This window comes from Phocoena sinus, chromosome 2 (assembly GCF_008692025.1).
Source record: "Phocoena sinus isolate mPhoSin1 chromosome 2, mPhoSin1.pri, whole genome shotgun sequence".
Lineage (NCBI taxonomy): Eukaryota > Metazoa > Chordata > Mammalia > Artiodactyla > Phocoenidae > Phocoena > Phocoena sinus.
The window spans coordinates 149907922-149919554 of NC_045764.1; positions in this window are offsets into that span (position 1 = coordinate 149907922).

The following is an 11633-nucleotide window of genomic DNA, read 5'->3' on the forward strand; positions in this document are numbered from 1 at the left end:
GCTGATGGGAGGACCTGTCCATACTGATGGCCTCTCTGCAGCTGCCCCTTCCACCCCCAGGCCAGGCACATGTCCCCCTCACCCCCATGGCATTTTCCTCTACTATCCCACCCACCCTTGCAGGGGATCCCTTGCAAGAGAAAGGCCTGAGTCAGTGAGCTGGGATTTTAATTCCATATCAAAAGTTGATTTCTTCTTCATTCTGTCCATGGACCTTCCCCCCAATTCTTCCTGTCTTTGTCTCCCATTGGTTTGAAGTGTTAGACTGTAGTCCCTGGTATGTAAATAATGTACATAGAACCAGAAGAAAGAAACTTGATATTGAAGTGTTTGAAATATGGAACTGTAATAACTTCTAGGTATTCGAAACCCGTGATTTCTGTGCCATTTTCTGTAAAGATACAAGTAAGAATAAAATTGATGTAAAAACGGCAGAGAAGGGATCCAGGAGTCCCCTGTGGTGAGCATAGTGTGTGTTTGTGTGTATGGGTAGCATAAAAAGTAAATCCATGAAGTCATGTTTAGGTCAAAATTACTAGATTCCTATTTTAAAATTATTCCAACTGTAGAGGCACAGTGGTCTGCCTTTCTCCGCTAAGCTGATGTCACTTATTTGTCACTGCAGTATGGAACCCTCTTCCATTACAGGCATAACTGAGATATCCCAGCCAGTGAGCCCCTAAGTTATTACCTGTGACTCCTTCCTGCTCCCCACACAACAAATTACATTGACCTTTCCCTCTGGTCCTTACTTATAAACAACCCTAGTTCCTTCGCATCTCTGGTGAAGCCCACAGCCCACCTTGGCCCCCGAGAGTACTGACGCCCTGCCTTTTGTGTACATGTGCACTCGAATATCTCACCTACAACTCAAACACAGCAACAAATGGAAAAGGCAAAGTCATCTGGAACTGAAAGTCAGATAAACCTATGCTAAATCCCTGGGAAAGAGGAGAATAAACAAGAGAAACAGCATAAGGGAGACCCCCTGAGATCGCTTGAGGACAGCTGCGCCCCGCTGACTTGATGATGTGTTGGGTGGAATTACAAGATGAAAGAGCAGACGGAATGGACTCACATAGCTTATAGTTGAGCTTTTGGCTCAAGAAATCTCATAAGATTGTTTCCAATTGGCTCAGATATGGAACTCGTTGTCAGAAGAGGTTTTTCTGGCAGCCGGTCATGAAACGAGAATGACAGGGGGTCAGTGGTCCCTGTACCCCAGACTGGGCCCAGGTACAACCCTCCTGGACCCAGAGCCTGGGGGATACACGTGGGAGATCTCCGACTTCTATGTGCTGAAGGGAAAGGCCCAAGAGCCTGCTTTCAAGTTCTGCCCACACAGGGCTCCCCCAGGCCACCCCTGAGCATGTTGGGACCCTGCAGGACTCACTGTCACCCCCGGCTCTAGGAATGCCTTGCGCTCACCCTGCTCACCCCCAACACTCCAGCAAATGCACAGCCTCTCATCTTTCATGTTCCTTCCTACCTGGAGCCTTCCTGACTCTCCAGGCAGAGTCTACACCCTCTGTTCTCTCATATAGCACAAGACACATTCCTCCACTTCCGCACTCTATGCATTGTGTTGTAACTTTCTATTTACAAGTTTGTCTTCCCCACAAGACTGATTTCTTCAAGGGTGGCGATGGTATCTTATTCATCTTTTATCCCCAGGACCCATCAAAGGGTCACTCAAGCCACTGTTGAATGAATAAATGAATGAATGAATGAATGTTCTTTCTCTAACTCATCCATTTATTTAACAATTTCAAACATTTATTGAGCATCTACTGTGTACCAAGTAGTGGGGCAAGGCACTGGGGACAGAGTGGTGGGCACAGCAGTCCTATTTGGGGAAGTAAGAAACAAAATTGCAAGTGTCCTAAGGCCTCAGAGGCTCTAGATGAGGGACCATGAAAGCATATCCATGGGACTTGGGTCAAGGTGTTTAACCTCTGAGCCTCTCCTGTGTTCTAAATTGAAATAATAACCCTGGGTCCTTCAGTCTCGTACTGTTGAGAGGAAGAGGCAAGGACAATGGCAAAGGTACCACATGAGCAGGAGAGAAATGTGGCCACACCATGCGGCCTCCTCGAGCTGGGGGGCTGGCTGGGGGGGAGAGGGGCTGGCAGCTGCCCCGCCCTCAGTTAGATCTTGGGGACAAGTGGGACACTCAGAGGCTTGGGAGCTGCCAGAAATCCTCCTGGATGATCAACCCAGGGGATTTACCCCGGGAAGAGGCATGCAGCTCTCTGCAAAGGGACATACACATAGGCCTCCGGGCAATGAACGAGGGGAGAGGCTGTGATGCCACAAGGGAAAAACAGGACAGGGAAGGAAGGGCCTGAACAGCCGGGGCCCTAGGGTGCAGAACTAAGAGAAACCCTGCTAGGTGCTGACTGCACCCCAGGAGGGCCTTCTGCCAGAGGATCCTGTGGAGAATGAAAGGGAGATTTTATTTCAGGCTCCGCAGGCCCAACGGGCTGCCGATAGATGGCTGCGTACACCAAGAATAGGCAGAGAGTGATAAAAGGACACGAGGGACTGATTTTTTAAATCAATTAATTAATTAATTGATCGATTTTTGGCTGCGTTAGGCTCCGTTGCTGTGCGTGGGCTTTCTCTGGTTGTAGCGAGCAGGGGCTACTCTTCGCTGAGGTGCGCAGGCTTTTCATTGCAGTGGCTTCTCTTGTTGCGGAGCACGGGCTCTAGGAACGTGGGCTTCAGTAGTTGTGGCACGTGGGCTCAGTAGCTGTGGCTTGTGGGCTCTAGAGCGCAGGCTCAGTAGTTGTGGCGCACGGGCTTAGTTGCTCTGTGGCATGTGCGATCTTCCCGGACCAGGGCTCAAACCCGTGTCCCCTGCATTGGCAAGCGGATTCTTAACCACTGCACCTCCAGGGAAGTCCATCCAGGGCAGTTTTTGCCTTCTCAGAAGTAGAAACAAATGATGAAAAGCCAATTCCGGGCTCAGCCAACAAAGCTTTGCAGTTGAGATGATGACACAAGAATTACATAGATGGATACATTTATGAACAGGAGAATATTAAGTGCTAAGCTGAATGGCAACAGATACAGGAGTGTGTTTGGAGGACAAGAGCGTCCTCTAACAAGAATGCCTCCCTGGGCTTCCCTGGTGGCGCAGTGGTTGAGAGTCCGCCTGCCGATGCAGGGGACGCGGGTTCGTGCCCCGGTCTGGGAAGATCCCACATGCTGCGGAGCGGCTGGGCCCGTGAGCCACGGCCGCTGAGCCTGAGCGTCTGGAGCCTGTGCTCCGCAACGGGAGAGGCCCACATACTGAAAAGAAAAAAAAAAAGTTAAAAGTGCCTCCCTCTGCTCCTTCATATATTTGTCTTCCGCAGTGCCTTCTGTTCAGACGTCAGTCCACCTGTGGTTTCCATGCAAGAGGAGCAAGAGCCCAGGAAGCGGGGGCAGGCAGCGCAAAAGGTGGGAACAGACTCAGGAGCCAGGCAGATGGCCCTCCTTCATCTGGGGACCACTCCTGTCTGAGCGCAAGGCTCCATCGCCCAGACATGACAGTTCCTGATGAGAAGAGTGCAACCTGAAAATAGGGAGAACATCAAAGTGGATCTGGAAGACCTGCTTTTAGGTGCAGACTCCGCTACTTTCTTAACTTCCTCAAGCAGTGGTACATTCATCGACACGACTGCAACCATGACAGCTCCTCACAGGGATGCCGTGAAGAGCCAAGGAGATGATGAGATGGTTTGCACTAAACGCTATTTCTTCTTGAGTCAGTTTTATTAAGTTTTTGCTGTTATTTTAAAATTTTTCCCACCTTCTGCTAACTTCTTGAGTTGAACACATCTCATTCATTTTTAAAAATTGAAGTAGAATTAATTTACAATGTTGTGTATCTCATTCATTTTTTTTTCTGCATTGGGTCTTTTTGGCCTGATTTTTTTAAAAATTTATTTATTTTTAATTTATTTTTATTTTTGGCTGTGTTGGGTCTTCATTGCTGTGCGCGGGTTTTCTCTAGTTGTCGAACGGGGGGTACTCTTGATTGTGGTGTGCGGGCTTCTCATTGCGGTGGCTTCTCTTGTTGTGGAGCATGGGCTCTAGGCATGCAGGCTTCAGTAGTTGCGGCACGTGGGCTCAGTAGTTGCAGCTTGTGGGCTCTGGAGCGCAGGCTCAGTAGTTGTGGCACACGGGCTTAGTAGCTCCGCGGCATGTGGGATCTTCTGGACCAGGGCTCGAACCCGTGTCCCCTGCATTGGCAGGTGGATTCTTAACCACTGTGCCACAAGGGAAGTCCTGTTCAAATTGTTTATATTGCTCCTCTTTTCTGTTTTACTTAGTGACAGTGAATGTTAAAAACCTTCTACTCTGGTTGTGGATTTGCCAGTTCTCCTTGAAATTCTACTTTCTGTTTTTGCATTTGCTGACTCGTGGTATATTATCTGCCTGTGCATTTTGTTAGTTAATTTGACAAGCTTCTCTTTTTCTGTGAAAATACTTGGGTTTCTTAACTGTTCTTTCCATTCCTCACCATGGGCCTGGTCTTCTGTCCCTGCCTGGGCATTTAACATGCAACTTCCTAGTCTACAGTAACCTGCTGCCCCCACACCCTGTCACTGTTGTGGCTCTCACACCTGGAATTTCTCCTTCTGGCTTCCTAGTTCAGTCATGCATTAAACTTGTCTTTGCTGTATTTTTTTTTTTTTTTTTGTGGCACGTGGGCCTCTCACTGCCGTGGCCCCTCCCGCCGCGGAGCACAGGCTCCGGGCGCGCAAGCCCAGCAGCCACGGCCCACGGGCCCAGCCGCTCCGCGGCACGCGGGACCCTCCCGGACCGGGGCACGAACCCGTGCACCCCGCACCGGCAGGCAGACTCTCAACCACTGCGCCACCAGGGAAGCCCGTCTTTGCTGTATTTTATTCATCTCTAGGTGCTCTTTTTTTAAAAATTTAATTAATTAATTTATTTATTGGCTGCATTGGGTCTTCTTTGCAGCGTGTGGGCTTTCTCTAGTTGTGGTGAGCAGAGGGCTACTCTTCATTGCAGTGCACGGGCTTCTGATTGTGGTGGCTTCTCTTATTGTGGAACACTAGGCATGTGGGCTTCAGTAGTTGTGGCACATGGGCTCAGTAGTTGTGGCTTGCAGGCTCTGGAGCGCAGGCTCAGTAATTGTGGCACACGGGCTTAGTCGCTCCACGGCATGTGGGGTCTTCCTAGACCAGGGCTCAAATCCATGTCCCCTGCATTGGCAGGCAGATTCTTAACCACTGCACCACCAAAGAAGTCCCAATCTCTATGTGTTCTTAATCAGAATTGTTTCATAAGTCTAGTCCACCATTTTCCCAGAAGTTCTTTGTAAACTGTAAAGGGCTGTAAAATGTGAATAAAATGATTACCTCTCAAGCCATTGGCTTTTGCGCATCCTTCCCCACTGTTAGTGGTCCCTGCCCCACCTGGTTCCCCATTGGGATACTTCCCCCAATCCTGACATCAGGTTACCTGCTTGCACTTGTTTCACTTGGTTATTGTCAACCCCCTCCAACCACTGGCACCTTCCTCTCCATTTCTGTCCTCTTTATCCAGAAATGTCTCTCTCTCTCTCTCTCTATATATATATATATGCACACACATACATATATATATATATTGTGCATTTTTTTCTAAACCATTTGAGACCAACTTGAAGACATGATGACACATAACTCCTTAATACTTCAGTATTTATTTTTTTTAAATGAGGATACTCTCCCACGTAACCACTACACAACCAATCAAATCAAGAAATTGACACTGATTCAGTACTTCCATCTAATCCTGAGAGTTATGTTTTATTCAGTATCCTCCTACAGCCCAGGAGACAGATAGCTCTGAGGAACTGTTCCAAAGAGGTAAGGGAGGAGCCAGGATATATAGGAGTTTTTGCAGAAAAAACAAACAAACAAACTTCCCTGGCGGTCCAATGGTTAAGACTCCACACTTCCACTGCAGGGGAGGTTGCCTCTCTCTGCCATACTATGACTTGATTACTGTTACTAACTGAATTACTTGTATCCTTATATCCTATTTAATTTTATTTATTTATTTATTTTATTATTATTATTTTTTGGCCACACCGCGCTACTTGCAGGATCTCAATTCCCCGACCAGGGATCGAACCTATGCCCCCTGCAGTGGAAGTTCCCCCTCAAAAGGTTTTTAAAACACTTAGTCAAATAGGATCCTTGGTCACTGTGAAACAATACTTGTTCATTCAACCAACGTGACAATAAAAGATTTTTAAGGAAAATACAGATCATTTAGAAGGCAAAGAAACTCACAATCTATTATCAAAAGTAGCTTAACAGGGCTTCCCTGGTGGCGCAGTGGTTGAGAGTCCGCCTGTCGATGCAGGGGACACGGGTTCGTGCCCCGGTCCGGGAAGATCCCACATGCCGCGGAGTGGCTGGGCCCGTGAGCCATGGCCGCTGAGCCTGCGCGTCCGGAGCCTGTGCTCCGCAACGGGAGAGGCCACAACAGTGAGAGGCCCGCGTACAGCAAAAACAAAAACAAAAGTAGCTCAACATTTCAAGAAAACTTTGTTCTCTTTTTTTAAAACATTTTGTTAGTCTTTTTTTTTTTAGATTTATTTTATTTATTTATTTTTTATTTTTGCCTGCGTTGGGTCTTTGTTGCTGTGTGCGGGCTTTCTCTAGTTGCAGCGAATGGAGGCTACTCTTTTCGTTGCAGTGCACGGGCTTCTCATTGCGGTGGCTTCTCTTGTTGCAAAGCACGGGCTCTGGGCACACGGGCTCCAATAGTTGTGGCACCTGGGCTCAGTGGTTGTGGCTCATGGGCTCTAGAGCACAGGTTCAGCAGTTGTGGTGCACGGGCTTAGTTGCTCTGCAACATGTGGGATCTTCCCGGACCAGGGCTCAAACCCGTGTCCCCTGCACTGGCAGGTAGATTCTTAACCACTGTGCCACCAGGGAAGCCCAAAATGTTGTCCTCTTAACACAGAGAGAAAACCAAACTCTAGTCCTGCACCAGCCCACCCTCAATAACAAAATTAATTTACCTAATTCAATTCAATTCCAATCCCAGCCTGACCATGCACAAAATTATTTCCTCAGGGTTCCCTTTCTACAAACCTTCTACAACTTTCTGTATCTATATTAGTTTAGCCCTTATTTTTCTTTCCCGTTTAAAAATAACCAGCTTTGGGACAAAATCACTTTCTTTCCCCTTAACAAAATGCATTTCCATTCCTCATACCTTCTTTTGCTGAAAACACACATCCTACTTTCCTTGCATACTAAAATGTTTCCTTTATTATCCCAGTAGCTTTAGTTATATATATTACAATTTTAATCCTTAAAAATCTTAATCTCGGGCTTCCCTGGTGGCGCAGTGGTTAAGAATCCGCCTGCCAATGCAGGGGACACAGGTTCGAGCCCTGGTCCGTGAAGATCTCACATGCCACGGAGCAACTAAGCCCGTGCGCCACATCTACTGAGCCTGCGCTCTAGAGCCTGCGTGCCACAATTACTGAAGCCCGTGCACCTAGAGCCCGTGCTCTGCAACAAGAGAAGCCACCACAATGAGAAACCTGCGCACCGCAACAAAGAGTAGCCCCCGCTCGCCTCAACTAGACAAAACCCGTGCACAGCAGCGAAGACCCAACGCAGCCAGAAATAAATAAAATAAATTTATATTAAAAAAAAGTCTAAACTAACTTTAACACCAGATATTGATTTAATATTTCCCAGATCATGTGAACCTGAAATTCACTTTGGTCAGTTTCATTTATATTTAGAAATATTTAATTTGTAAGCACTTACTTGTAAGTCAAATAGGGCTCTTTTATAATTTAATTTTCATAATACTATCTGAGGTAGAGACATATCATACGTATAATGGACACACAGATATATAAACAGAAATAACTAGAGATTTCATAGCTTCACTTTAAAACTTAGTTATGAATCAGGTACTACAATATAAACTTACTAGTTTATAAATAACAGTTGGAATACATTAAATTTATTTGCTCAGATGACTAAGGCTCTACTATTTCTGGAAAAGACTTTTAAGTTTTGTATTTGTCCTTGATAAATCCTTAAGGAGGCTATGAGGAGCTGTTACAGGGGTTTAAGCTTAAAAAGTCCTTTTTCCGTCCTTTTTTCCCCCTTTGGTTTTGGGTTCTACCTGGTAGAGCCAATTAGGCTCAGTCATTGTGGGCTGTATTTACATTTCTGATTTGTAGAGATTTGCAAGACAAAAACAGTTGCTTTTAATTCCCCAAAGAACTGGTCTGCCACCTAAATGATATTAAAAGATCAAGGGCTTCCCTGGTGGCGCAGTGGTTGAGAGTCCACCTGCCGATGCAGGGGACACAGGTTCGTGCCCCATCTGGGAAGATCCCACATGCTGCGGAGCGGCTGGGCCCTTGAGCCATGGCCGCTCAGCCTGCATGTCCGGAGCCTGTGCTCCGCAACGGGAGAGGCCACAACAGTGAGAGGGCCCGCGTACCGAAAAAAAAAAAAAATCGATTTGCCCAACTACATTTTCTTTAATTTGCTTTTTTTATTTCAGTGATAAGATTCCCAACTAAACTGAAAATCAAGAGATCTATGTTCTAGAACTTTAGGATTAAACTTATCATGTCTTCAAAAGTTTGCACAAAGCATTCCACAAAGGCCCTCTTTCTGAGGGTACAAGTTAAACCCAGAGCAAATAAATCTCTATTATTGTTTTTATTAGTCCCTGAATATTAGCTCCCAGTTTTTATTTCACATTGTGTGGGCTCAAGTAACCCTATTGGTTTCCTTTAGCATGGTTAATATTGCCTGAGGGGCAGATTTATTATATGCCCTGTCTTATAATATCAGGCAGGGGAAGCATTCCCCGCAGAGACACAATTAGGCAAAAGAGATGTAACCATCTTATTGTATAAAGGCCACTTAAATATACCAGTTTTTAGAAACTTTCATCTCAACTCTATCATCTTTAATACCTTTAACTTTAGTTTACATCAGGACCCCATCAACCTGTCTTGGTTTTACAAGGAGTCCAGAAACCTTTCTTTTTATCCTCCAGCCATTTAATCTATTTTTGTATAATGGCTTTGGGGTCCCCAGGGAGGGGTTGAGCCAAGGGACTCAGGACTTTGTCAATCTTTTCATTTATTTATTTAAGTTATTTATTTTTGGCTGCATTGGGTCTTCGTTGCGGTGCGTGGGCTTCTCATTGTGGTGGCTTCTCTTGCTGCAGAGCACGGGCTTTAGGCACCTGGGCTTCAGGAGTTGTGGCTCGCGGACTCTGGAGTGCAGGCAGTAGTTGAGGCACACGCGCTTAGCTGCTCTGCGGCATGTGTGATCTTCCTGAACAGGGCTCGAACCCGTGTCTCCTGCACTGGCAGGCGGATTCTTAACCACTGCGCCACCAGGGAAGCCCTTGTCAATCTTTAACTTGATTAATTGGCCTAAATGTTGTCCCAAGCAATTGCTGGTCAAGTATCTCAGTGTAATTTTCTTCCAGCTTTATATATATATATATATATATATATATATATATATATATATATATATATATATATATATATATATAGTGTTGTATCAAACCTTTGTTTTAATCCCATTAACATCCATTTTATTTATCCCATTTCCTTTTTTTAAATTTTTTTGGCCACGCTGAGAGGCCTGTGGGATCTTAGTTCCCCAACCAGGGATCAAACCTGCACCCCCTGCAGTGGAAATGTGGAGTCTTAACCATTGGACCGCCAGGCAAGTCCCCTATTTATCTCATTTTTTAATAACCATCTAAAGATTTCTGTCCTGTTAGGATGAGTACCTTTAAAATTTCCATCCTGGGGCTTCCCTTGTGGCGCAGTGGTTGAGAGTCCGCCTGCCGATGCAAGGGACACGAGTTCGTGCCCCGGTCCGGGAAGATCCCACATGCCGCGGAGTGGCTGGGCCCGTGAGCCATGGCCGCTGAGCCTGTGCGTCCGGAGCCTGTGCTCTGCAACGGGAGAAGCCACAACAGTGAGAGGCCCGCGTACCGAAAAAAAAAAATTTCCATCCTACTGGGACTTCCCTGATGGCAGGGTGGTTAAGAATCCGCCTGCCAATGCAGGGGACACGGGTTCGGTCCCTGGTCTAGGAAGATCCCACATGCCGTGGAGCAACTAAGTCCACGTGCCACTACTACTGAAGCCCACGCAGCTAGAGTCCGTGCTCCACAACAAGAGAAGCCACCGCAATGAGAAGCCCGTGCACTGCAACGAAGAATAGCCCCCACTTGACACAACTAGAGAAAGCCCATGTGCAGCAACGAAGACCCAACGAAGCCAAAAATAAATAAATTAAAATAAAATAAGATAAAATTTCCATGCTGTTGGGAAAAAGTCTCTTGACTTTCCCCTCAGCTTTTCTTTTTTTTCCTGTTGATCAACCTAATTAACATTAATTAACCTAATATTTTTATTAGCTTCTGTAAGACCCACTGAGGGGAAGCTAAGACACAAATAAGGTTTCCCAAACTGGTTTTTGTTTGTTTTAAACTAAGAGAGTTTTTAGGTTAGCTGTTTTATATATATATATATATTTTTAATCCACCTTCTAATTTGTTTTTTTCATAGGTACAAATAAAACAGCTGTTTATAATGAGTACTCTCTAAAAATTTACCAGTTTAGAAGTTTTTCCAGTTTAAAGGATCCATTGTCTGCCCGTTGACGAGTAGTACCTTAGTAGGTACTCAAACCAATAAGATGCAAGAGGTGTCCCCACAAGAGAGTGCAAAGGATGCAGCCTTCGCAAGATCTAGGAAATTTACTCCACAAAATAGTCTAAGAAAGTAAAGGCCTTTGTTGTACAGGACACAATGAAGGTTAAGATGACAACAGCCCCTGAGCGTTGGTACAGTCAGACAAAAGACTGCTCAAAATCCCAGTCTATCTGACTGGCTGCCAAGTGTACACCTTATGTGTACCTTCCAGATGGGAGAGACAAAGCTCTCAAAATACAGGGGGGAAAAATGCCTAAGAAGATCAAGTAGAATATTTACATCTCAGAAACACAGGGAGGGAAATGCAAGTTTCCCCCTAGAAGGGCTTTTGTTCCTTTAAGGTCAGAGTTCTGAAAAGATGTTTTATCAAGACTTTTCTAGCTGTCTACACAAACAAACAAAAAAGAAAGGTCAGAAGAACCCCAGTTTGGCCATTTTTAGGGTGAGATTTCCTTTAAATCCAATTAATAAGCAAGAAATTTATTCTGTGCGTACATAATAAAGTCTTCCCAGTGTCTCTTAACTGAGGATAACCAGGTACCTTTTCTTGAAACTAAGTTTCAAGGAAAACCTACTTCCCCAGTGAGCAGTTTAACACCACTGAATAAAACTTAAGATCATCAGGCAATAATGGGAGATCCAAGACCCGGGAGAGACTCACCCAAATTTGTCTGAACTCTCTGAGGAGGCAGACTGGCTCAAGAGGTCTCTGCTGGTGCCAAAGCTCTGGTTCATCGTAGAGTTCAGGCAAAGAACAGAAGTTGAAACCAAGCAGGAACCTGTGGGGTCCTCCTGGGTACAAAAACCTATCTGTGTCCCCTGTTTCTTGTTTTTAGGAAAAAAGGCTTCAGCCTCCTAGACCTTCCCTGAGCACAAAAGGCAGATTCAAACA